This window comes from Mus musculus, chromosome 5 (genome assembly GCF_000001635.26).
Source record: "Mus musculus strain C57BL/6J chromosome 5, GRCm38.p6 C57BL/6J".
Taxonomy (NCBI): Eukaryota; Metazoa; Chordata; class Mammalia; order Rodentia; family Muridae; genus Mus; species Mus musculus.
In genome coordinates, this window is record NC_000071.6 from 53,524,071 (window position 1) to 53,551,862 (window position 27,792).

Below are 27,792 nucleotides of genomic sequence, written 5' to 3' on the forward strand. Positions count from 1 at the left end.
ATTCTTTGCTGGGAGGGACCACATCAGGACTTCTTTAGAGATATCTATATGAGTGCTTACAGTTGTAAGACGGAACAAGTGAAACACCTGTGTTAAGTGAAGTAGTGAACACCGCTAAATGATAGTTACCAACCTGTGTTATCTGCCTGCGCGGTCTCAGGCTGGTGCTCTCTCCTAGTTCTCTTTTATTGGGTTTTAACAAGATCCTACCTTGTGAAATACTCAAGCTCCCATTAGAAACCAGCAATAAGAAACCCCAAATCCACAAAGTTGAGACAGAGTAGCAAACACCAGTGCAGGCGGCTCTTCCAGCTAATCGCTTCTGGCTACTGGGTTGCTTGGCGCTGAGTAGATTACTCAATTTACCAGCCTCAGAAACTCCTGGGAACTCCTACACAGCCACAGTAACAACAAATGTCCCTTTCTCCATATTCTTAGAGGCAAGTGTCACCAGCACGTTACCAAAGGTGTTCAGTTTATATTCTGCAAATGGTTCTGAGTTTATACTTTGCAAAACGCTACTGCAAAAAAAAAAAAACAGTAATAAATATATATATATATATATATATATATATATATATATATGTTGCATTGTTTTGTTTTGTTTTGTTTAAAACTTTATGGCCAAATAAAATTTCAAGAGACTGCCTAGTAAGCCCTTTTCTGAAGACTGCCAGTGCCCACGGAGTCCCGAGTTAAAGGCTCTAAGAAGTCCTACAATTAGAAGCAAATATTCATATTTAGTGGGATTGGGGTCGGCGTTTTGCTGCTTCTTAGAGCCTCACACACCCGTTCCTCCACCTCAGGACAAGTGTCAGTCAACCTTCCTCCATGGAAGGGAACAGTGCTTCACGGGGCTGAGTGCAACCTCCCACCAAGGTCTGAACGTTTCACCCACAGGAAGAGTTTACCTCTGTGATCCGCTGCCTCTGCCTTGTATCACAATGTGCATTGTGTTGGGCCATTGAGAGAGTTAAGTAAGGGAGCTCTCTAAGCTTCTGTGTAGATCACATAGCCAGGCTGAGAGGAGCAGGGAGTGGGAGGGAGGTGTGAGCCTTTAATCCCAGCCAACAGAGGCAGGCAAATCTCTGAGTTTGAGGCCAACCTGGTTTAACAGAACAAGTTCCAGGATAGCTGAGGCGTCACAGAAAAACCCTGTCCAAAAAAAAAAAAAAAAAAAAAAAAGATTCTGGACCCAGCTTGACCCTTTGGGCCTGATCTTATTGGCTTTATCATTGAGGAGCAAATATATTTGATCTTTTTCACGTTCCTTAGCTTCCCAGCCTCTGCTTTCTTGTTTGTGGAACAAGGAGGGTGACTGTGTATCTCATAGCTTTCACATGGGGTTAAAACAAAATTAGCCATGTCCGGTGTGGGATACAGGCTTTGCACACCGCAAGAACTCTGAGCATTGTTCAGACTGCTGGGGCCAGAGGTTACCGAGCTGCTAAGTGACAATGTCAGTAAATGACAAGCTGACTCTGGTCAAATGCATGCTTTCCGCTTGTACAGAAAAATGAGATGCAGGCATTTTTGTTGCAGCTTGGGAGAGCCCATTGTGTCAGCAGTTGGAGGCCCGTGGGTGGGGTTGCAGGGAGATATTTAAAGACAAGGAGGCAGGTGGCTGGGCAGATGGGGGCGGCAGGGTTTATACACTCAGGACAGCCGGGGACAACGAGTGGCAGCGTCTGCAAGACGCCAGCTTTGTCCCCACAAAGCAGCAGGTGAAGCCACAGAGCGTCCACACTCCAGATACCCAGAGAGAGCCCAGCCAGAAGCAAACACTTGGCAGGGATGGGCGGCCACATTTGCCTTTTTCAATCAATCAGCCAACAATTGAGGACAGTCCTTGAAGCAAATCTTCGCCTCCTGCCCGTCCGCCATGAGCACACAGATAATAGTCTCACTTCGGAGACTCTTCCATCCTCCCGAAGCCAGCGGCAGGGCCGTGCTCAGTCACACAGAAATGCATTTGCCTGTGGGACTCCTATTTCTTCTTTGCCATCAGGACAGATCCGCTTGGGGTTTGTGTACCAGCCAAGAACTTACCATATTTTCCACATCACTCAAAAGTCTGTACCTGCTGCCTGGAGCAGGTTTAAGGAACAATCTGAGATTTCTTTCTAAATAAGCACTTAGTTGTACTGTGTGTGTGTGTGTGTGTGTGTGTGTGTGTGTGTGTGTGTGTGTGTGTTTTCTTTTCTTGGTTACTGAAGAGAAACAGTGACATACAGCAAATGCTGGTAACACTTTGTGCAGAGCTGCACAAATAATAGTTACATTGTCAGGGTCACAAAAGTCTCATTGAGGAGATCTGTACCTGGACTAGTAACAAGTTGATACTTTAGGTTCAGCTTAATTGAGGAAAAATCCTTAGAAATTTGGCCCAAAGTGACTTGTATCTCCAGTGAAAGCCAGTGCCAAGCATCGCTCCCAGGTTGGGAGAGACAGAGACCAGACAAGAAAAGCAGAGGGCATAGACAAGACCTGGGAAGGGAAACCTGGAGAGAGGAGAACTTTGTTTATGGGAAAATCTCAGCGTAACTGTCTCCCTGATAGTGTTATAATGTTTCAATCTACGTTTCCATCCTGGTGCCCTTAAAAAGCAAGCAAATTTTTTTTAAGGAACTGTAAAATGTAGTTTACAGCTGTGCAATATTTTTCTTGTAAAGGATGTGATCCTAAGGAAAATCAAATCCCCTCAGCAGAAATTTAAGTGACTGAATACAGAGTTCCCATGAGCCTTTCCTATGAGTCTTGGCAAGTGACAGTGTGGGCAAAGCCTGTCTATCCTTTCCTTCTTGGAGCTGCCAGATTTAGCAAATAAAAAGACGGGACAAAAGAAAGCAAGCAAGCAAAGAGAAAGGCGAGCCTGACCTAGGCTGTGCTTCAGATGAATTATCAATAATTCTTATATGACTGTCCCCAAAGTACTGCATGGGACCTGCTCGGCTATCTGAAATGCAGCTATCACTCAACTTTTTTTTTTTTTTTTCTGTCTGACACCATTACCCCTTTCCTTTCCTCTCCTGGGACATTCATTGCTTTTTGTCACTCAGAGACCACCCCTTTCCTTTTCTCTCCTGGGACATTCACTGCTTTTTGTCACTCAGAGACCTGGCTCATCCCGTTTTCAAAATTACTTTATGCACCAAACTTCTTCTGCCTCTGAACCTCAGGCAGACATTAGAAGAACTCCACTCAGGTGGGTTTAGGATTACTGAATAAGTGCCAATTGAAGTGTGAGAGTTAGTGCTGGGATAGTTAGCCCTCAGGAGCTATGTAAGCAAGGAAGGGCACGTAGAAGAGGTAGTTGAGAGGTGTTTAGGTTGTGGCTTAGTGGTAGGGTTCTTGCCCAGCATATGTGAGGTTCTGGGTTCAGTTCCCAGCCCTGGAGTAGAGGAAGGGGGGGGGGGAATCTTAAGACCTCTGAAAGGTTGAGAGATCTGAAATCATCTTTCACGATGATTTCTTGAGCAAGGGCCTAGGCTCACAATGCTACCATCTATTAATTGATTGATTGATTAAAATGATTAGGACAGAGCATGTTGGAATGGGTTCAGCCTTGAGTGTTTGCGTGTAGCACACTGATGATATAAGTTCCAGGAACATTTGTTAAAGCCTGCTATATTTCTAGCCTGGGCCTTTTGCCCAATCTCACTGGTCCTCTTCTTGAAGTTTTCACACAGGGTATGAATTAGTGTGGGGCTGTAGTACTGCTGTCGATTGGGTCTCCGATGTCTTCAAAGGCCCATGTTTTTAGAAGTAGGGTCCAGGGTGGTGCCACTGGCATCGACAAAGTAACAGTACGCATGTAATTTGTCTGACTGCAACACATGTAGCCACAGAGCTGTGGGAAAAGCAGAACCCCAGGAGCAAATGTATGGGCCCTTCTGTCCTGGAATTGCTGGGTCCTCACAAGCAGTAATGGTGCCCTTGCACTGTATTCTTTCTCTAAATCACAGTGTAGCACCTATGTGTGTTGTCTGCCCCTCTTTGACTAGAGGGAAGAAAGAATGGGATAGCTCAGGGCCACAAAGATGATGCTCACACGGGACTCCTTTAGGAGTGCCTGGTCTCTGAAATTGTCCAGTTTTTATCTGCTACCTATGGGGCAAGCTTTGTCTGAGATAGCATCTCCTGTAGCTCAGGCCGGTCCTCCCACATGATCTTCTTGCCTCCCTCTCCTGGATATCGTCATTAGGCTCTCTGTTGCCTAACTCCTCTGCTATTTGTATTACAGACACTTCACAGTGCATTTTAAAAATAAATGGCGAGGCCAGCTGTCCTTATTAATCTTTTCTTATGCAGAAAAATTTACTCGAAGTAGAAACTTCTAATAAGTAAGTTTTACAAATACATACAACATTGTATTAAATGTCTGCTACAAAGAATACGATGCCATATGGATACAGAAATATGATTATAAAGTATATTAAATGTAAAAGCAAGATGCTCTCAAGTAAATTGTTGGGATTATTGGTCCCAGTGGTTCAGAAACATTTTTCCCACCAGACTGCATACTGAGTTTTTATAAAGAAAAATCTATGTAGATTAAGAAAGAAAAGGATGGGATAAAAACTAACCTGATGAATAGTAGCCCAGAGGCTGCAACTCACTGTCCTTCGCTGCACAGGGAATATTTGTTTTGGATTTATTATTTTGTTCAACATTCTCTTGACAACTTTTGAGCTTGCTTGCTTGCTTGCTTGCTTGCTTGCTTTTCTTCCTCCCTCCCTCCCTCCCTCCCTCCCTTCTTTCTTTCTTTCTTTTTCTCTTTCTTTTTTTTTCTTTTTCCTTTTCATTTACCAGATCCTCAGTGGGATCTTTTTACTTGATTCAATAACATTTCTCTATTAAATGGGGAAAGATTTTATTTCCATGGTATTTTTCCAGCCCAGCATTTTGGAATGTGTATCCAGTTATTCAGAATAGGCTTCATTTCCCAAAATGAAATTTTAGTGCTTTCTTCAGACAGAGCCTAGGCTTTTCTTATTAAATATTGTCATGATGCTATTTTAGAGCCTTTTTAATAATTTCAATGTATAACCATTACTCACATAAGAAAAATTTGTTGATTTAAAAAATATTTATCTCGCCGGGCGTGGTGGCACACGCCTTTAACCCCAGCACTCGGGAGGCCGAGGCAGGCGGACTTCTGAGTTCCAGGCCAGCCTGGTCTACAACGTGAGTTCCAGGACAGCCAGGGATACACAGAGAAACCCTGTCTCGAACCACCACCCCCCCCCCCAAAACAAAATTTTATCTCGTCCTCACTCTGGAAAGCCTGCTATTGGCTCCAGCATTTTTAATTGGGTCACTTAAGATTTCTAACTTAGTCGAGTCTTAGTCGAGTACTAGTAATATCCCTCTTCTTTTCTTTCTTTCTTTATTGGTAGGGGGACTTGTCAACTATGACAGGTGGCGGTCAGAGGACTGTGAATGGACATTGGTTCTTTCCTTCCAGTCCATGGGTTCTAGGGAGCAGGGGTCAGGCCTGGTAGCAAGAGCCTTTACCCCCTGAGCCACCTCACCAGCTTGTCTTTTCTTTTTCCATGTTGAAATTCCAATTTACTTTTCTTGCCTTATTACATAGGTAGCTCCTCCACATAAGGCAGAATGATAGTGATGATATTTGTTTACCTGTTATTGAAGTCAGAAATGTTCTAGAAGATTTGTAACCCAATACAAATGTTATCTATACGAAAAGGAGAAAACAAACTTTATTGTGTCGGGATGTAACAATACTCATATTTAGAATGTATGGTAGTGAATGGTGCCCATGAGCTAGCTACACATGGAGATTTAACAAATTTTTCTTTTCTTGCACTCTTAAGGAAGTGATGGGCGAAGGGAGCCAGGAAGAATCCAATGTATCCAAAATGGCAGATTGAGAGTTCAAAGATTAAGAGCAGCTGGGGAAAGCAAGAGACCAGAGATCAACAAGTAGGATTTTCTTGGGTTAAAGCCAGAAACACCAGCTGGGAGGTAACCACTATGTCAAAACAGTTTCCTGCAGAAGCCAAAGGGGGAATGTGAAGCCCTGATAGGAAGGACCTGCCTTGGGGATTCATAGAAAGCTGTGACAGTTTCTAGATAGTTCTCCAAGGCTTCAAAATAGCTGTCCTACAGGGAAGGTAGATTGCATTACCTGGATGCTTTGCAGCAGGATTTCAATACATTTTTAAATAAAGAAGAGCAGAGATGGGAGCTATGGGCTCTTGGGGACTCTCAGGGACTAAAGAAAACCAGCAAAGTCTCACATCAAAACAAATGATTTTTTTGTTTGTTTTGTTTTTTTGTTTTTCGAGACTGGGTTTCTCTGTGTAGCCCTGGCTGTCCTGGAACTCACTTTGTAGACCAGGCTGGCCTCAAACTCAGAAATCCACCTGCCTCTGCCTCCTGAGTGCTGGGGTTAAAGGCGTGCGCTACCACACTGGGCAAAACAAATGATTTTTAAATGTCCTTTTAAAATAGTCATTTTATTGAACTGTAACCTGCATGTAGAATAGTGCTCAAATGACACAGGCTCATATGTTCTATCTCCCCCTTAAAAGGAGTGGCCATATAGGAACACCAAAAGATAGTTCTTAACTACATTTAAACTCTGTATAATCGAAATTGTGTAGTGTATACTTTTTTTTTGCATCCAGTTTCTTTTGTTCAACAAAACGTTGACCAAATTTGTGGGCTTCCTCCTTGTTGTCTTGTGGAACATTAGTCGTTTGTTTCTTACCCTGCAGGGTATTCAGTCCTGCGAATACGCCACAGTTTATTTATGCATTGCTGCCTGTCAGGTTGCTGGTGGGCTCTAGGGCATCCCCTGCTCTAGGCAGTTTGATGTGCTTTAGGGGGAACCTGGAGAATGTGTCTGTCCCTTTAAGAATGGCATTGGTGCAGGCTGGTGGTAGAACATGCCTTTAATCCCAGCAGCTGGGAGAGAGAGAGAGAAAGGTGGAGCTCTGATTTTGAGGACAGCCTGGTCTACAGAGTAAGTTTGAGAAATCCTGTCTCTAAAAAAGAAAAAAAAAGGGGGGGATGGGGATGGTGAGACACTAGTGTTTTTGTGCTCAGCATTCTCAGCATCATTGGCTCCCTGGTGATCACACATATCTGTTTATGGATCCAGCGCAGGACAGTCCCCCTCCAGCGCATGGGGATTCCAGCTCTTCAGCCTTCCCACTAACCACGGCTGGTCCTCTGCATTTAGCCATTCTGACAGACGCATAGTGCTATCACGTTGCGGATTTATTTTTCTTATTGTAGAAAAGACTTGTGCCACTGTGCTTGGTAGAGGTCAGAGTTGAGAAATCCCCTTCCACGTTTACGTAGGGGCTGGGGACGAAACTCAGGTCACAGGCTTGCCAGTAACTGAGCCATTTCAGCAGCCCTTATGTCGAAGCGTGAACTTTCACGTCCTCGTGAGTTTTAGAGGAGCTAGAAGAAGAAAACATATCCACTATTCAACACCCAATAACACAAATGTAAGCAAAAAATAAAGCCCACGATGTTGATTTCCTAGCGCTTTTCCAGCACAGTATCCCAGAACAGGCAACTTATAAAAACAGACACTTGTTCAGTAGCTCACGGTTCTGAACCTTAGAAAGCTGAAATCACTGGCAATAGGACCACTCTCGGGCAGCCTTTGCTTGCTCTGCCTGGTTTAGGGAGAACTTCTGACAACCCTGGACCTTCCTCGGTTTATTAATACAGCACTTTGCTTCCTCATCATCTCAACTGTCTCTCAACAGTCTGTAAGAAAACAGTGGCCATGTTTTCTTCCAGGCAGAGGCCATCCTGAATGAAATACAGACCTATTCCATCCCAGAGTGAACTCATAAGTAACATACAGGCACATTTGGCGAGGGATTATTTATCTAGGGTTGGCTGTAGAGGAGAGTCTTATTTGTTTGTTTGTTTATTTGTTTGATTGAGCCAGATTTTCTCTGTGCAGCTCTGGCTGTCCTGAAACTTACTCTGTAGACCGGACTGCCCTTAAACTCACAGAGATCCAGCTGCCTATGGTTCCCAAGTGCTGGGGGTTAAAGGCCTGTGCCACCACCACCTGGCTGAAGAAAGTCTTAAGGCTTTGTGGGCTCCATTGTGGATGGCATCGCCCCCTAAGGAGGGCCCCTGAGTCAAATAATAGTGGAAAGATAAAGCTGATCATATGCTAGCAAGCAGGAAGCACGCATGCGCGTGTGTCTCGTCACTCTTGGCTGTGGATGTGACGGGACTGGCTGCTCTGAGCTTCTGCTGCTGTGACTTTCCTGCTGTGGTGAGCTGTATGAACAGTGAGTAGAAATGAGCCCCTCTTCCCCCAGGTTGTTTTATCAGGGTATTTTATCACTGCAACAGAAATGAAACCAGGACAGAGGTTATTATACCTTTGCTATCTTAGGGGTGTGGATTCAACTGCTAGCATCCTCTTTCACTCCTTAGCAAATGAGAATATACCCCACAGAAATTTTCCTATACATTCACTAATGTATACGTATAATTGGCACACATTGAAGACACACACACACATACACACACACACACACACACACACACACACGTAAATATCTATTGCTCCATTTCTCCTCATAATGTTTTATTGTGGTAAACTATATCAAGCTATATCAGATTCATCATTTTAAGTGTTTTTGTGTGGACAGCTCAGTGATGTTTATCATATCTATAATATGATATAAGCCTTCTCCAGTCCTTCCAAATGTATTTATTATTACAACAGAAACTCTATACCCACTAAGCAGTAACTGCCAGTTCTCCTCAGCTCTCAGTAGTGTCTATCCTGTTTCTGTTTCTGTAAATCTAACAGTTCTACATACCTCATAGAAGTGGATGCATGTGGTATTTGCTTTCTGTCTGCCTTATTCCACTTAGGCTGGTATTCAAGGCTCGTCTTTTTTATGGCCGATTGATATTCCAGTGTGTGTGTGTAGGCCACATTTTGTTTATCCGTTCATTTGGTGATGGGCATTTGGGTCGCTTCCAGCTTTCAGCTCCAATGAGCTAGGCTGCTGTGAACATTGGTAGGCAAGGAGTTGTTGGAGTCCTGTTGCTGATTCCGATGTGTGTCTTTTGCCCCTTAGTAGATGTTGGTATCTTTCCAAACCAATGCAAATAAGATTAATGTATTCTTTGAGCTAATTGTTTTGTGCTCCATGCTATGGTATGAGGGAGACATTCCATGGAAGAAAACCATCTCTTCCTTAAACCTGAGACTATTTAGCACAGCAGCAACTTTTCCCTAAATGGAGTTTGTTAAATACATAGTAACCTAGATGTGTAGCTCAACAAACTGTCTTCATAAAATGAAATTTATTTTTGTTTTCATTCTTGAGATATCTAAGATACAGTTGCCAGTGTTGACTAGATCAGCTGAATGACCAGGCACTAGTTAACCTGGTTAATCAGTCTTGGTACCACCATTTGCTGCTCTGAGTTTTTGTCTCATCTTGTTTTTGTTGGTGGTGGTGGTTTTTGTTTTGGTTTGGTTTTGCCTACTCATGAGGGTAACACATGAAAACACACAAAAGAATGGTGTCAAATAATAAGTCTCAGTTGTTTCAGACCAACTGGTACTATCCTAGACATAGGGATAAACCTTTGCAGGTAGAAAGAAGGGGAAAAAATGGTGGTGCAGCTGCATCAGAGGAGCCAAATGGGAAACCCTTGTGATGGTGCTTGCCTCCCACGCATGACACCCAAGGTCTCCAACACCCCCCAAAGCAAATAAGAGGAGCAGGGAAAGGAAAGAGGGAGAGGGGGAGGGAGGAAAAGAAAGAAAACACTAGGTGAGGAAGATGGGTTGGTGGGTAAAGGCTTGGTGCTCAGGCATGAGGATCTAAGTTCTGATTGCCAGTGCCCACATACAAGTCAGGAGCGGTAGTGCAAGGCTGTAACCCTAACACCAGTGGGAGTGGGGATGGGTGACCCTCGCAGATCACCAGGTTGAGCTGGCCAGCCAGCCTAGCCATAGAAGGTTATGTTCCAGAATCAGTGTGAATCATAAGTCAAAGAGGGTGACAGAGGAAGACACCCAAAAGTGATCTCCAACATCAATACATAAACACTCAAGAGGGCACGCACGTAAAAGTGAGCACACACACACACACACACACACACACACACACACACAGACACAAATTAAAAACAAGCGAACCAGAAGCCCTGTGTTATATAAAAGTCAGTGGGCTAAAGAGATGGCTCAGCAGTTAAGGGCACTGACTACTCTTCCAAAGGTCCTGAGTTCAAATCTCTGCAACCACATGGTGTGGCTCAAAACCATCTGTAATGAGATCTGACACCCTCTTCTGGATGACAGCTATAGTGTACTTGCATATAATAAATAAATAAATAAATAAATAAATAAATAAATAAATATTAAAAAGAAAAGTCAGTAATGTCCACACAGGGTTACAGACTCTATAGAAGGACCACAGTGAGGGGAACACAGAAGTCCTGTAGATATTGTTTGTTTGTTTATTTGTTTTTTTTCCATACAGGGTTTCTTTGTGTATCCCTGACTATCCTGGAACTCTCTCTCTCTCTCTGTAGACCAAGCTGGCCTCAAACTTAGAGACTGGCCTGCGTCTGCCTCTCTAATGCTGGGATTAAAGGTGTTCACCACCACCCAGCACATTTTAATAATTCTGCAAACATTTTGTTTGTCTCTATCACTGCCTGGTTTAAAATCATAAGGAATTTATTGATAGTTTTATTGTGCTTACTCATTTCAGAGTTAAATTCTGTGAAGACATACTTAACTTTTTTAACCTTTTTGTTTGTTTTGGGGTTTGTTTTTGTTTTTCATTGAAGAGTTTCAGGCATTGCTCAGTCTAAGAGACAACAGGTTAATGCAGAAAGTTTACTCCAGGGTCATCAAGATGGAAAAGTGTCAGCACGAGCAGACAGAGAGCAAATCAGGTTTTAGACCTAAGTGTGAATTCATATACAAATGTCTCTCCCCACCAAAGTCAGTCATGCCCAGGTCATAAAAACTGGCACACTGAAAAGACGGAACCTCAGTGCTAGGCTTGGTTTGTTTCCTGCCTTGGATATTCTAGCTGTGGCTTCAGTGGCTGCATTTTCTCTAGAACTTGATAACAAAGCCGAGCACGCACGTTTGCTACGAGGATTACGTTTGACATATTTAAAGCATCTGGGACAAGTTGGGAGTATACAGTGACAGCCACTGATGTTACAGGGACATTTGAGCTGGAGGTTCTTGGCATGTTCCCTGAGTTTTATGTCATGCTTAATATTTTTCCACATTTGGGGAAATGTTCTGAGCTGGATAAGTCAGGACAGCACACGGAATCACAGCGCCTGTCGCCAAACTGCAAATGAAACAAAATTCGGACGCTCAGATGAGGCTCCAGCCCACCGAATGTTTATCAGGGATTTCTGCTTAGTTAAAAATATTGAAAGCAGCTATTGCAGCCTTCAACATGGAAAGTATTTTTCCAAATTTTCTGCTTCATTTTTATAGAGTATATTTCGTTGATAGGAGTCCACATCCTTGGTTATGATGGAAAAAAAAAAAAAACTGGAATGTGCCCATGTGTGGAGAAGTAAGTGTGGTGACTATACATGAAACTAAACTAAGTCTATACTGACTTCAGAGCACACACTGAAAGCTGGTTTTCAGCTTTTGAGTTTTATGAAAATGATGAAATATCTTGTTTTCTTGTATTTTTTTTTAACTCAAAGTGTGATAACGGAAAAGATAAGGGGGCCTCAGAATTTACAAACGGGAATTCTATTTTAAGCAGACACATGGCCTAAAACAATATTAATATAAAAATTATTATAATTAGGTTTAAAAGGCCTTGGAAGTCTGTTTTCTCTATGAAACCCACACTTACCCCCAGAGCGAAAACATCGAGTCTCAAGACTGGGGGCATGGCACCTGTTCCTTCCTTGAATACTGGAATCTGCCTCCTTCTCCCCACCTCCCCCACAGTAGTGCTACATGTACACACTATAAGCAGGCCTTGCTGGCCTCCCTGCTTCTGTTCCAGAACTTTCTAGTCCATTCTCCACACGATATTTAAGATCAGGCTTGTGTGTTCAAAACTCTCTGGTGGCCTCCACAGCATGAGGAGCAAAACCCATGACTGCTACAGTGTGTGCACCCAGAAGATCCGGGCCACCCATGCCTTCTTCTCTCACCTCTGTCCAAATCACTGTCATTCTTCCACAGCACTTCACAGACATGCTCTCTTCAAACACTCCAAATACGTTCCCACAACAGGTGCCCCATTTTGTCACGGCCTCTGCACAGAAGGCTCTGTGTTTTCCAGCCTTTGCAAAGGAGCTTCCTGTAATAGCTCCTTTGGTTCCTCAGAGAAGCCTTTATTCCCTCCATAGGTCATGCAGCTCATGCTATAGCTCTGCCCCTGCCCCATCCCCCACGCCCCCTTGACACCTGCTGATCACACTCTTTCAAACTTTGCTTTGGAGAATGACTGAGCATAAGGTTCAGAAACCAACTTGAGTATTAGCAGACAAACGTCTCACAAGTACTTAGCCTTCCCAAGCCTCGGTTTCTCTTATGAACAGTAACAGTCAGCTAGACTCGCTAGTCTTTAGGAACTCTTGTTATTCTATATCCCATGCTTTGTGTTCCTCTCTCTCCTCATCTCATGAATAGCTCTAAACCAGTTAGAAATATTTTCTGCATAAACACGGAGATCCTAAGGATGTGTGATGGTCTCTGGACGCTGTACTGTCATCAAAACCACATGTTGCAGTGTTTATTTTCCCTTGCTTGGCCAACCCCGTTGAAACCACACCCTCCACTGCCAAAGCCGCAGTCCAACCCTGCTTTTGGAAGTAAAAAGGGGACAGAAGGATCTCTGGCTGCTGAAAATTTATAAATAAATAGATAGATAGATAAATAGATGAAGGAAGGAAGGAGGGAAGAAAGGAAAGAAGGAAGGAAGGGAGGGAGGGAGGGAGGGAGGGAGAGAGAGAGAGGGGGGCGGGGAGAGAGAGAGCTGGCTGCCCAGATTCTTGACTAAGCCTTGTTTCTGGAGAAATTGGGGTGTGATTGGCAGGACTGATGAGATGCCTTCATGCGGAAAAGTTTCTGAAAGATAATAAGAAAAAGTGCTATGGAATTTTAGAGACAGTAGTTCTCTGCTTATCTGGGGTTTTGCTTTCCAGGGTTCCAGTCACTTACAGTCAACCACAGACTGAAAACTATCAAGTGGAAAATTCCAGAAACAAATAATTTATATGTATCAGATTTTTGAACTACCCTGAGTAGCGTGATGCAATCTTGCACCTCACGACTCCATCTTGCCTAGGGAATAAATTATCTTTGTCAGTGTGCTCGGGCCATATATACTACGCTCCTATTAGTAGCTATCCCAGTTTTCAGGTGGATATTTTGTGCTGTCAGAGCACTGGTGTTAAGGTAACCCCTAAGCCACTTCAAATGGTCCTACAAGAGCAATGAGACAAAGACGGCCCAAGGGACATACAGCAGGGAAAAACAAGCTAACTGCTACTATGTGGCAATGCTAAGGGTATATAGAAAAAGACATCAAGGCAACATACAGGGTTCAGGACTCTCAGGGAAACCAAAGAGGAGACCAGACCAGGGGCCATCTGCCACCTGCATGACCTGCATTGTCTGAAATTTGATTTTGATATATTTGACTCTGATGTGGTTACCAGGTTATGGATACAGATTGGTATGCAAAGATAATCTGAATTCTTAACAAGAGCAGCAGAGACATGTTCATGTGATAGGTTGGCGTGGAAGTGAGGAAGCACAGGCCACACCACCAGGTCTTAGGAACAGCCTGTTTTCCTTCATGTTGCTGTTATATGATAGCTCCAGTCATCCATCCCATGCAGGTCTAGTTGTCTACCTGACTAGGACTTGGCTTCTCCTCCTACCTCTTAGCTTTCAACATCAATTGGCTTCTTCCTCTTTCCCCCTTTTCTTCCTCTTCCTCGTCCTCCTCTTCCTCTATTTCTCCTGCCCCCTTCCCTCCACACTTGTCTCTCTTCTTCACCCACGCTCTTTTCTGTACGGCTCACCGTCTAATTCTATTACAAAGATAGGATCTATCTGGGTACACAATTATCCTGGCTCACCAATTAGACTTTGCTCTCACAGGGAGCACTCTCCTGTCTGGCTGTCTCATCCTTCTCAGAAGGATGTCTTTCCTTCTGTTTCCAGAAAAAAAAAAAAAATTCCAGGTCCCTTCCCGTGGCTAAGGATCATATAGAGCAAAGTGTGACCCTTATGTTCAAAAGTGAACCTTGAGTGTGTAGGTGCTTTGTGGAGTTTATCTGCATAAATACCACTCTGCTCGGTTTTAATAGACTGACCTGGTCTTATTGAGAAATTAAGCTTGAGGGTAAAACTTTAAAATAAAGGTACGTCTAGCTCTTCTATCTTTATAGATGTTATCCATGCAGATTGTTCGGCAATTATCTCCTCCATCCTCTTACTGGATCAAGGCTTACTGTGTTAGCTGTCTGGTCCCCTAACAGTAGAGAGGAGCCTCTCTCTCTCTCTCTCTCTCTCTCTCTCTCTCTCTCTCTCTCTCTCTCTCTCTCGCCTGCCAATGGCTCCCTTTCCCCTGGACTGGACTACCTGGTCAGGTCTCAGTGGGAGACAATTAGTTTCCTTAGTCCTTAGTGCTTAGTCTTGCTGTGACTGGATGTCCTGGGGTGGGGATGGTAACCAAGGGGGACTTACCCTTCTCTAAGAAGAAGGGGAGGGGGAAGTGGGGAGAGGGATTTGTAGAGTGGATCTGGATGCAAAATGAATAAATACATAAATTAATAAAGAAATGTTTAGTTGCCCCAAGAGTACAGAAACAAACCACTACCAGTCACACAGCAGCTCGGATAAATTGTCCAGTCAGTGCGGTTGTCTGGCGTTGCTTGTTGAAAATGGTGGTGGTTTGCAAATCAATAGAAATAGCCCCACCTCCTTTAGCTTTGAAAAGTGTTTCTCCTTAAAATACTACTACCTTCTCATACCTTTGCGTTTCCATGGGACTTCTTTCTTGTCTCTTCACCTTCTCCAGGGAGCCTCCCTGGTTTCTCTACCCCTCCTTTGGGAAAACCCACCACCACTCTTGTCTGTGTCAATGTTTGGTTGGTTGGTTGGTTTTTGGTTTTTCGAGACAGGGTCTCTCTGTGTAGCCCTGACTGTCCTGGAACTCACTTTGTAGACCAGGCTGTCCTCGAACTCAGAAATCCGCCTGCCTCTGCCTCCCGAGTGCTGGGATTAAAGACGTGCGCCACCATGCCCAGCATTGTCTGTGTCAACGTATACACACCTGCTCACTATGACTTTTTTTTTTTTTTAGGAAAACATCATATTTTATCTGTTTTTTGATGCACATGTCTTCTTCCTTTAATGATTCAAGGTGGTATCTTAGACAGAATGGTAAGAGGAAGCAAGGGAGGAGTTCTATGGGGGGAGACATTGTCACACTCACCCTAAACACACAGTACTTGGAAAGTGAAGAAAATGTTAGGTGGCATTGTACCCTGGGGAAAACAGTAAAAAGGGAGACTGTTTTAAAGGCAGAAGTACACAGAAATTGGCAATGAGAAAATAAACCACGAAGGAATAAGACAGGAGAAATAGATTCCTTGGTAGGAAATGTGCTGAGATAAACAGAGAATCAAACAGGGGTTTTAGTTGTTCTTTTTGTATGGTTTAGTTTTGTGTTTTAAGGCAGAGGGAATGAAAGGCAGAAGAAATGGCCAGAGAAGCATTTTTATAATCCCCTTAAGTCAATATGCTATGCCAACCAGAAGTACTAATTTGGACTTTGGGAAGTGGAGAATGGGGAAGCTCAACCCATGGCCAAAGGTAAGAGAACTGAGAAAAATGAATAGCGGGTAAAGAGGAAGAAGTGAGGGAAGTGGCCGGATCCTTTTTTGGTTATTGAAATGATTCCAAACGCAATCAGTTTTCAACAACTTTGCAGAATCAAAGGGGATGGAGGAAACCGCAGCGAAGGGAACTTGGAGTGCAAATGATATTTGTGTCACTAGCTACAATGGAATATTTGACTCTGTTCTCCAGCTCCTTCCACTTTCTGCCTTACCCTGATGGCAGCACAGACCCAAACAGCACCTGAAGACACGTGAGGCACCAGGCACTGGGTGCAAATCCACAGGCAAAGCTGGAAGCACTGCCCCGGGCTGGGGGTGGGGGCCGGGGCCGGGGGGCGTGTCTGGTACAGAGGAGGCTCCAAGCTCCAGCCCCAGCACTGTTTAAAAAAGAAAAGGGGAAAGTACAGAGTGGACCGTTTTAGCCAGAATTTGTAAACGTGTCATCGTGTAAGAACTTCTCAACCTGAACTTGCATGCGACCAATCTAGCAATGTCTGTGACCACCCTCAGCTTTTTCCACCCCATAATCCTTCCTCTTTTTCAAAACCGTCACAGACACATTCGCTCTTCTTTTACCTAGATTAACACGGCGTGTTGAGGTGTGTGCAGCTTCTTTCCCTTGGCCTTTAGACCTTCCTTCTCAGCCAGTTCTCTTGGCTCCTTCTGAGTTTTCATTGAAAATTTCTTTCTAGATCCTTCTCTTGAATTGGCATTCAGTGGGAGTCCATTCTGCACTCATTTCTTCTTCTTCTTCTTCTTTTTTTTTTTTTTTTTTTTTTTTTGGTTTGTTGAGTTTGTTGAGATAGGGTTTCTCTGTGTAGCCCTGGCTGTCCTGGAACTCACTTTGTAGACCAGGCTGGCCTCGAACTCAGATATCCGCCTGCCTCTGCCTCCCGAGTGCTGGGATTAAAGGCGTGCACCACCACGCCCCGCCTGCATTTACTTCTTGAAAAGTCACTATTTCCTCTCTCTCTCTCTCTCTCTCTCTCTCTCTCTCTCTCTCTCTCTCTCTCTCTCTCTCTCTCTCTCTCTCCCTCCCTCTCTCCCTCCCTCCCTCCCTTGTGTCATAATGATTATTCAAGGGCAGCTGACCTGCCAGGCTCTTCCTGCCACAAAATCCTCTCGACTACTTAGCATTTCAACATCTGCACAGACCTGGGCATCATAAACTTCACTTGTTCAAATGCTCTCACTGCCTTCTCCTCAAAACGTGTTTCCCAAAATCCTATAGGGCATCTTTAATTTCTCCTTCAAACACACATCAAGTTCTCTTTTCCCAGCTTCTCCTTGTTAGGAATTTCTTGTTCTTGACCTGTCTAGTATTTTTTTTTTTAGAATTATTTATTTATTTTATGTATTATTTTATTTTAATAGAAGTATACTGTAGCTGTCTTCGGACACACCAAAAGAGGGCATCAGATCCCATTAGAGATGGTTTAGAGTCACCAGGTGATTGCTGGGAATTGAACTCAGGACTTCTGGAAGCACAATCAGTGGTTTTACCCACTGAGCCATCTCTCCAGCCCTGCCCTGTCTACTTTTTTTTGATTCCAGTGAAGTGCTATTTATCTTCAGAATTCCCAAGAGAAATTGTTCTGACTTTGTTTCCTCAGATTATGTCAGGTTCCCCGATTTTGTGCTTTTTTTAAAAAAAAAAATCTGTGCTTCACTTTTGTGACATGTATATGTGTGTGTGTGTATTATTTATATAACATATATGTTGATGACAAGCAAAGCTGACGCGACAAACATGTGACATCCAGACCATAGTTGCTCATCTAATAGCCTTGCTAGGGCTTCACTTCTCTGCTAAACCTTCCTCCACAGACACAGGGCCCAGGCTCTTCCCAGACCATTACCCCACTGCAACACAGGCTGAGAAATGTAGTCCAGCTTTCTACCTGAGCCAAGAAACAAGCAGATGTTGCAGGGAAGCAATTTCTGCCTGGCAGAATCAGGGATGGCTGCATTTTCTATTTATTTGTAACACTGTATCCTTAATGTCCCGCCTAAACTCTGCGGACATCTGTGGTTTTAGTCACAGTCTGGTCTCAGTAAGGTTCAATGCATCGGTGTTTAGTTCATCAATGATACAGTTGTGCTGTGCTTGAGAGTGGGGACAGAAGGCAGAGTGGTCTTCCTACTTCTCAAATGCAGCTTTCTCAAATGCCAGTGTTCCTGGCTTTGGGGTAGCCTGTCCTGAGGCCATCAAGAGATGCATGCATAGATGCATGACATTCAGGAGAGTGAGCAGAGGGCACTGAGTTCAAGGTCAGGTATCCCCGGAGGCATCTGCTGAGGAAACTGATGGATTGTGATTCTCAGGTCAGATTCTACCAAGGAATTTCAAGGGCATTTCTTAGATTCCTCAGATTCCTTCTGTAATCTGAGTCTCTCAGTCAGCTCTTGCAGAAGTCCTGTGGCCTTAAGCTTGATGCTTTCTGATAACATAGATAGCAATTATCTCTACTTTCAGAAGCTCCAGGGAGAGCTGAAAATGGGGTATGCTTTCTTCCCAGGCTTCAGTAGGATTCAATGGAGCTTTAGATCAACCTAGTGAGTCTGTCTGTCCGTCTGTCTGTCTGTCTCAGTAGCCTGACTAACAAACTCCTAGGATCTGCCTTGTGGGGTCTGTCAGAATAATCCCTATGTTCTTTCAAATGCCTTTAATGCAAAGAATTTAACATACATTGTATAGAAGTATCAGTACTCTAACATTACCTAGCTGTTGGGTCTTAAATAGCTAACTGAGGTGCATAATAACATATGGAAACAGATCCAATCTGCCAGTCTCCTTCAGTATCACCAGACCTATTGCAGAGATAAGCCAGCTGGTGTACCCTGACCCCTACCCTAAACTCTCCGCCCCAGGGACTAGACAGGTTTTCCCTTACCCAGCCTCCTTGATTTCTATGTAAGTCAGCCATTTTGGCTATGCTGGTTTCTTGGCCTCTTTGCCTCTGGATCTGAGTCTCATCTCTCATCCCTCCTTCTCCTCTTTCTCTCTCCTCCGTCCTCCCCCAGCCCTGAACTCCTCCATGGCCCAGTTCACTCTGGACTCTTCCCCACACCTCTGCTTACACTCCCCCTTAAAGCTATAATAAAGACCTCCACCCCCTAGGAACAGTCATGCCTTCCTTTTAGTTCTTCTTTTCATTCACTGAGCAAGAACAAAAAACTTTGAGTGCGTCCTATTCTTGGAGGTAGAGGAATGAACTTCCTGAAGCACGCACGGCATTATGGGGGACCTATGATTTCAAGAGAGGAGTAATAGCTGCTTGCAAAAGTCAAAGTGAAAATGTCTTCCAACCCCATAATAATAAAAACAAACCTCAGAAATGATAAGCTTCTAAACCACCACATCATATTCCAAGAACTTTGGGGGATCTGAATGTGCTAGCACACATACAGAGAGGGATAGGGACAGAAAAACACGTTAGGATCCGGCTTGAACTTCTTTCTTCTCTTATTGTCTGTTCAGTGAGCAAACAGGTCTTGCTCCCTTGCTCCTTTATCCCCCACCCCCCACCCCCATGAATACCATCCTTTCCTGGGGAAGGTTAGGGACCAAAATCATCAGTATTGGAAATTGTTCTGTTTTGCTTCATTTCTGGGCCCTGAGTCATTCTCCCCAACACCAGGACGCCCTCAGGGAAGAGTCAGAGGAAATGATGTCACTCTCTTCGGTCTCTTTTTTGAGCCTTGGGCTTTTTCTTTGGGCCAAAACTTTAACAAATCTGTTTTCTAATTAGCCAGCAATGAGTACAGGGAAATAAAGCATGCGCCCTGTGCTTTTCTTCTCTGTCCAGGCTGCAGAGGTGACTACTCCACAGGAACTCACACATGAGTCTCAACGTCTTATCAAACAGCTAGAAGCCTCTTGTTTGCTACTATTGAGTTGTTTGTTTTTGAAGACAGGCTTTCTTTCATTATAGACTAGCCTCAATTCACCAAGTAGCCAAGGGTGACCTTGAACTCCTGATCCTCCTGCCTCTACATCTCTATAGTGCTGACATTATAGGTGTGTATCTTCCACCATGTCTGGCTTACAAGTCTTTCTTATAATTTTCTTTCTTGGGAGTTAAGAAACCGAAACACCAGAGTGTCTTATCCAGTCTATTTGAGCTGAAAAAAAGGAGCCAGCAGCCAGGTAGGGGGGTGGGACCAGGCAGAGGATGGGACCATGAAGGGATTAGGGCCATGCAAAGAATGTGACCATGAATGTAAGGAACGGGTGGGGCCATGGAGGTAAGTGGATTTAAGTCTTCTGTTTCATCCATTAAATAAAACTCTTCCTATGCAAATAAGTAAAGCAAATCCCTACGTTTGGGAATTGTGCCTGTGGCCGATTTCCCATATTTGCTTGATGACAGTCCTTAGACATTTTAAACATGACCATTTCAGCTCTGCATCAGGTTTTGCTTCCCACCCACCACCCACCCCCATGATATTCAGCTTCTAGAAGTTCATCAGTCCTTGGAAAATTAACTGTGGCCTTGTGGATGAAGGTTGGAAGTAGGGCACTTTGGAAGACCCTTTCCTGGGAGCACCCTGGCCCAGGCAGCTGGTGTGAAGATCCCATACCTCAGTCATGGCGGGGGACAGATGGCATGTGGCTTCCTGCTAGAAAGTCACGGCCTGTCTTGCTCCCTCCTCAACTAGACCTCAGGGAAGTTTCCTTCAGGACAATGACTCTGTCTTAAGCTACATTAATGTAACTGATGCTTACTCTTAGGAGGGACCCAGAGCTTCAGTAGGGAAAGGCATACTTGCCATAGGATAGTCTAAGCATTGCATGGGAAGAGGACCATATTGAATGCTGCCGCTCCGAGGCCTACACAAAGCCTGGGATGGCTATTAAAATCTCCAACCATTTCATACTCTACTTTAGACAACTGACTCAGAAACTTCAGAGTGGGACCTCTGAGATTAAAAATAAATTTCAGACACTAGACTCTGCAAACAATGACCTTGTCCTTTCTGAGCACATGTTATATCCTCTTATCACACCTAGGAAGAATCATTGTGGGATCTTTTATCTAAAACCTGGTATCCTTTGTGAAAGCCAGACTCTTCAATTTGGAAAAGCCTGGGAGAGACTGGAACACACAAATCTAGGTGTCCTCTCATTTACTCTGAATGATCCTGCTGCCGTACAACGTGAAACTGCATGCGTATACATAAATACAGGCACAATGGGCATTTGCCTATGGCTGTGCACACATGTCCACGGCAGATTCCAGGTCCCTGTGCTGCTAGTGCCTGGAATCATTTGCTTTGATCCTTAGGATATTTCCTGACTAAGTCGTCCATAGCCAGTCCTGAGTCTAGGAAGTAGAAGGACCAATAAGGCAGGGATTTCCAGGGCAAAAATAAAAACCAGAACAAACAAACAGAAACAAAACTGAAACCACATGAGAGAAGTTTTTCTTTAAATGTGTGTGTTTACTTATATGTGTGCTTGTATGGTATATGTGTGTATATGCACATGTATGTGCAGTGGCCAGAAGTTGATACTGGGTGTCTTCCTCGGTGAAGCTCCAGCTTATGAGTTCTCACCTTCTGTCAGGATGTGCTGCATGCATGGATGCATGCTCAGGTGTGTAAGTGCAGGCACACATGTGCTCAGAACATAGGTGATGAGGTGAAAACCTTGGGTATTGGTCCTCACCTTCCACTTTGTTGAAGACAGCATCTCATTTTGTTGTTTGTTTGTTTCTTGTTGTTGTTCTGAATCAGGCCCAAGTACTCCCACAGGACTCTCATGTCTCTGCTCCTATCTGTCCATAGAAGCACTAAGATTACAGATGTTCCGGCTGGAGAAATGACTCAGAGGTTGAGAGCACTGTCTGCTCTTCTAGACGTCCTGAGTTCAATCCCCAGAAACCACATGGTGGCTCACAACCATCTATAATGAGATCTGGTATCCTCTATTGGTGTGCAGGCATACATGCAGACAGAATATTGTATATATAATAACTAAATAACATTTTAAAACAGATTACAGATGTCCACACTATATTTTTGACCTTTCTGTCTCTCTGGGGTCCTCACTCAGGTCTTCACACTTGCACAGCAACCATTTCTATCCAATTTTTAAAGACAGGATCTCACTATATAGCCCTGACTAGCCTGGAACTTGTTATATAGATCAGGCTCCCCTTGAACTCATAGAGATCCACCTGCCTCTGCTTCCCACAGGCTGGGATTAAATGCATATGCTACCATGACTAGCATGTTTATTATATTATGAGACAGAGATTCTCACTGAACCAGGCCTTGCAAAGTTGGTGAGACTGGCTTGGTCAGGCAATCCCCAGGAATCTTCCTGCCCCTGCTTCCTAGTGCTGGGGTCACAGGCATCAGTCACCACAACCAGTTTCTATGCAGATGCTCAGGATCCAAGTTCAGATCTTCATGTTTGCACAGCAAGCCCGTTATCCACTGAATCAGCTCCCCAAACCCTTTTGGGACAAAATTGCTTGTACTGAATTCTGTTTCTAGGTAAAATGAAGAGATATTATTAGTCAGGAAGAAAATAAAAATGAAAAAAAGCTAATTTTGTTTTCTACAACCCCTTTCTGATTTGGTAACAGATAAATCTGTGGCTAGCCTCCATTTTTTTTTTTTTCTCAAAATGATTCATTCGGCTCAGTTCCTCAACCCACCTCTTTAGAAACAGGGCTTTCTTTCCTGTTCTTACAGCATGGCGGCCATATTTGAAACCACGAGGCAGGCCCAATACCAGGAGAAAGGTGATGGATGAGGCAGACCTAAAACCGGGAGAAAGGTGATGGGCGGATAGCCTGTGCAGGATCTACACAATAAAGTCATTGTGTAACGCCATGCACTGCACAGCAAGCTTCAGGTAGATTTGTGGTGTAAAGCAGGGAGCCCGCCAACCCCAAGAGAACAAGTCCTGTGCCTATGCCTGCCCTGGAAGGCAGCATGCTGGGTAAAAACTTACTGTTCCCTTTCTTAAGGACTTCATTAAGTTTGAGATTTTTTTTTTCCATTTAAGTTCTTCAAAGCAACCTACCATCAAAAGGAAGTGTCGACCAGCAAACCATATATGAAATGAAAGTCAGCCTGGCTTTTCCAAGTTCCCTCATGTGCAGGGCCGCCTTTACTCTCTCCCTCTTCCCCTCTTGCCCGTTGCCTCAGTCCCGTTTTTTTTTTTTTTTTTTTTTTCTTCTTTTCTTAAGTTCCCCGTCTGTTAATTCACATTTCCTGATTTGGCAAACCCCCAACTCCCACCCCCTTTTTCTTGGGTAAAACTTCCTGAGTTGACAGTCAAGAGAATTCTTACCTCATCGGAGCTCTGTGGGGGTAAACAGCATTTAGGTTTAATTACACAAAGCCCCACGGTAGTTACCACTTTATAAAAGTTAAGTGACTTTTCCCACCAAGCCCCTTGCTTACCAAGGTAGGCTAGAGACCTTGGGGGGTGGGGGTGGTGGTGGGCGGTGTAACAGCAAGCAGCCGGCCTCCTGTCCTTGGCTGTGCTAGAAACAGAAGCAAGTGCCTTTGCAGGCCCAGTAGTAGAAAAGAAGCTTAGAGCAGAGAGAGGTGAAGATCCCCAAGGCCATTTCAAACACGAAAATAAAAAAGGCCTAACTGACATTAGCCCAGGGTTCTAGTTTCATATCTGTTGCTGTGATAAAATGTCCTAAAAAGCTGGGTGGCAGTGGCACATGTCTTTGATCTCAACACTCAGGAAAAAGAGGCAGGTGGATCTCTGTGAGTTCGAGGCCAGCCTGGTCTACAGAGTGTGCTTCAGGACAGCCAAAACTAAAAAATGAACAAACAAAAACAAACAAACAAACAAACAAACAAACAAAAACTATTTTGAAAACAAAACCAATCAAACAAAAAAAAATTTATCCTAGCAAAAGCCAACTTAGGGGGAAAGGGTTTAGTTTTAGCTCACAATTTTCAGTTACAGCTGATCATTGCAAAGACTTTAAGGTGGAAGAACTTAAACCAGCTAGCTATAGAATGGCACAGTCAAGGGCAGAGAGAAAGGGCATGTTCACTTGTGCTGAGATTGACTTCTTTACTCCTTCATGATCTCGGACCTTTGGCCCAGGGAATGGCGCCACCCACAGTGGTCTGGGTCTTCCCACATCTAAAAACTCAACTAAGACAAGCCTCCTACCCTAGACATGCCCACAGGGCAACCCAGGAGAGACAGTCCCTCACCGAGACTCTATTCCCAGGCAACTCTGCAAGGTTGACAAAGAAAGCTAAGTTCAAGGAAGTCCTCTGAAGCCAATCTATTCCCGGAATGGTCCATTCTTTTACAGAAGAGTTCACAGGAGTCTAGCCTGGCAGATCTTCAGACAGCTGTCTCCCTGCCTCCCCTGCTGTCTTTCAGGGAGACTGGGAAGTGGGCAGGCTGTTCTCAAGGGTCATAACTGCAGCCTCTCAGAGCTTGGTCCACCAATAGTTCTCGCTTTCGTAGAAACTAGGCGCAGTCCAGAGCTTGCCATTTATATTTCCCTGGACTCTATCCCACCTTCTCTTCTCTTGTGGCTGAGGGGATGCACATTTCTTCTCAGTCCACTCCTCTGACATCCGTGGGTCTTTGTACTCACACACAGCCCCATCCCAACTCTCTCCTACGCTTCTTCTTGGCTTTACTTTCCTATAATTGCTCATGTCTCCTAACTTTCTTTCTATCTACATGCATTACAGGTCTCTTTGTGTCTTCTGTGCCCTGCCCTACCCCATACACAAGCTCAGGAACAGGAATGTGGATGACTTTGGTCATTGCTGCATTCCTAGCACCTAGAAGAGGTGCATCATAGGGCGCTGTAGGTATTTGTTGGACAATGGAGAAAACTGGGGACCAAATCAAAGAAGAAGATAAGAAAAGGTTTTGTTAGTGGTTGTGGTGGTTTTTTTGTTTGTTTGTTCTTGGAAGGGGGGGCATTTCTAAAGCAGCAAAACGGGTGGAGGAGAAGGCAGGATGATGGGGAGACAGTCAAGCTGCCATTTAATATGTACAATTAACCAATTAGTTAGGCGCCTTCACTGATATTCACTGGAAGAAACTGAGAAAGTTCAGTTCACGTAACTTACTCAAGAACAAAGAATAGGCGGGCGATAAGTGATCTCAGGCATGGCTGCCTGGAGCATCCTTCTTCCTATAGCCAAATCCCTGTGTGACTTATGTGGAGAAGGGCTGCTGCTTTGGCCATCCTAAACAGAATCTGTTGAAATGCTTAAGACTTGGCCTGCCATGACAGTGTACACCTGTAATTTCAGGATTCAGGAGGCTGAGGCAGGAGGATTATAAGGTTCAGATAAGCTTGAGACAAAGGGAAACCTTGTCTCAACTAAGAAGATGGAAGGAAAATGGATGGAACAGATGGAACGGACACACTCAAATCCCAGGTCTCCAGTCATTGACAGGTTGAGAGCAGGCAGGGTTCTCTTTTTCCTAGGGATGGCATGTAGCATTCTAGAGCTGTGCTTCCTCCTCCCCACAGCCTGGCAAGGTAGGGGAACTGTGTTCATGATTCTGAGGAAGAGATTAGAACCAGGAGAATGAGGATTTGTCATGAGGTTAAGCAACAAGGCAAATCAGAGGAAAACCACCCAGGTAGGAGGTGTCTTGATACATGACAGATGTCACCTACTCTTCAAAACACAGTTCATATGATCCCAAAGAGATGCTGAGAGCAGCACACACATTCAAAGGCTGTTGTTAATTTGAAGAATGTACTTTGGGGTCTGGGTACATGTAGCTCAGTGGTAGGTATATGCTTAGTTCAGTATCCACAAAGGTCTGGGTTCAAATCCCAGCACTAATAACAACAAAGGTCAACAACTAAAGTTCTGTGCTCAAACAATCCTTCTCCTTCAAGTGACAGAAACAAGGCTCTAGAAATCAGGGGATGCCATGTGAGGCCTTCTGTGTCCTTGCTCAGGCCAAGTTGTCTGGGTGTGAGTAGAGATGCTATATCTTTTCGTGAAACTGACTCCCCGAAGCAACACAATCTACAGGAATCTATAAAAGACTACCTATGGGTAGCCCACTGTGATGGGGGTTCCAGACTCATACCTGCTTTGTTTTTAACATGTTGAAACTCTGTTGTTCCTGCTCCTCACCCCCTATCACAACCATAGGCTTGCTGACTAAGAGAAACAGAAAAACTTTTTTTTTTTTTTAAACAGGGTTTCTCTGTGTAGTCCTGGCTGTCCTGGAACTCACTCTGTAGACCAGGCTGGCCTCGAACTCAGAAATCTGCCTGCCTCTGCCTCCCAATTGCTGGGATTAAAGGTGTGTGCCACCACGCCCAGCAAGAAACAGAATAACTTAAGTGGAAAAAAAATTACTCGTCTTTGCCTCATCATAACTTCATATACACATAGGCATTTGATCGCTCTTTATAGATGTGGTGGTTTGAACAAGAATGGCCTCCAAGGGCTAATAGATTTAAATACTTGGTATCTAGGGCCTGACACTGTTTGAAAGGATTAGGGAGGTTTGGCCTTATTGGAGTAGGTGTGGCCTTATTGGAATAGGTGTGGCCTTATTGGAGTAGGTGTGGCCTTATTGGAGTAGGTGTGGCCTTTTTGGAGTAGGTGTGGCCTTATTGGAGTAGGTGTGGCCTTATTGGAGTAGGTGTGGCCTTTTTGAAGGAAGTTTGTTTCTGAGGGTAGGCTTTGGGGTTTCAGAAGCCCAAGCCAGTCCTAGTAGTTCTCTCTCTCTCTCTCTCTCTATCTCTCTCTCTCTCTCTCTCTCTCTCTCTCTCTCTCTCTCTCTCTCTCTCTCTCTCCCCCCTCTGTCTGTGGATCAGATATACAGTTCTCAGGTCCTTCTCCAGCGCCATGTCTGCCAGCCTGCTGTCATGCGTCCTGTCATTCTGATAATGGACTAAACCTCTGGAACTGTAGACAAGCCCAAATTAAATACTTTCCTTTACAAGGGTTGCAGTGATCATGGTGTGGCGTCTCTCCACAGCAATGCAGCATTGACTAAGACAACTCTATGAGCAGTGGAAGGAAACTTGGGGTTTACAGATATAGTTCAGTTAGCAGGGTGCTGGCCTAGCAAACACTAGTACCAAGATTCCACTCACAGCACATGATGATATGTATCTGTGATCCCAGCACTCTAGAGGTGGAGGCAGGAGAGTCACAAGTTCAAGGTCATCCTGGGTTATATTGCAAGTTTAAGACCAGCCTATTCTACACGAAACTCTAGTAAAAACAAAACAAAACTCTAAAATGCAAACAAGATGTTAGGCTTTGTGTCCCTGTTGTGCCTTTAAAGAAAACCCCTTGCCTTTGTACTGAAAATGGTCCTATAACCCTGTCTTTCTTCAGTCTATGAAACTGGGTATGATTTATCTTCCTAGCTGGTGTCCTGTTTTTGATGGTACACCATTTTTGGCAAGAAGCCATATCTGACAATATTTTGTTCTAGTCCCTCTCTGTAATGTTCACATTCATGAAAACCCAACACTGATGGAATTGAAAAGTTTATGATTTCGTAATTTCTGCCAGGCTGCCTAACCCAACCAGACACGAGCCTCTCTCCTCTCCTGGGACCAGTCCTGGGCTTTAAGCCTCAGGACTCTGGGCCAAGGCTCTCCAATAGTTGGTCTTTGTGGGTTTCCCCTGAGAGTTGTGAAGGTAAATTGCCAGCCTGGCCAAGCTATGAGTTCCCAAGGAAGTCAGGCCCACTCTGTGGAAAATGTGATGTGTGAGCACGTGCAGCCTTAAAGGACACAGGAGGCCTGTCCTCCTCCACAGGGACTAACACTATCTGGACGTCAGTGACGGAGGAAAAACCAGGCAAGGTCGGTGTGTTTATCCTTACCATCTCTTGCTTCTCCCCTCAGAGACATGCCCTCCTGGCCCTCGCTTCCAAAGCCCAGAGAAGGCCTTTGA

At 44.3% G+C, this 27,792-nt stretch overlaps 1 long non-coding RNA gene across 1 annotated transcript; it reads right to left on the minus strand.

Moving 5' to 3' along the window:
• Positions 1 to 22,110: 22,110 nt before the first annotated feature.
• Gm40304 lies at positions 22,111 to 23,044 on the minus strand. Its single transcript, XR_868425.1, has 3 exons — positions 22,928 to 23,044; positions 22,557 to 22,661; positions 22,111 to 22,388 (listed from the first exon to the last, which is right to left on the minus strand). It is a non-coding gene; the product is annotated as a predicted gene, 40304 (long non-coding RNA).
• Between the last annotated feature and the right edge of the window lie 4,748 nt (positions 23,045 to 27,792).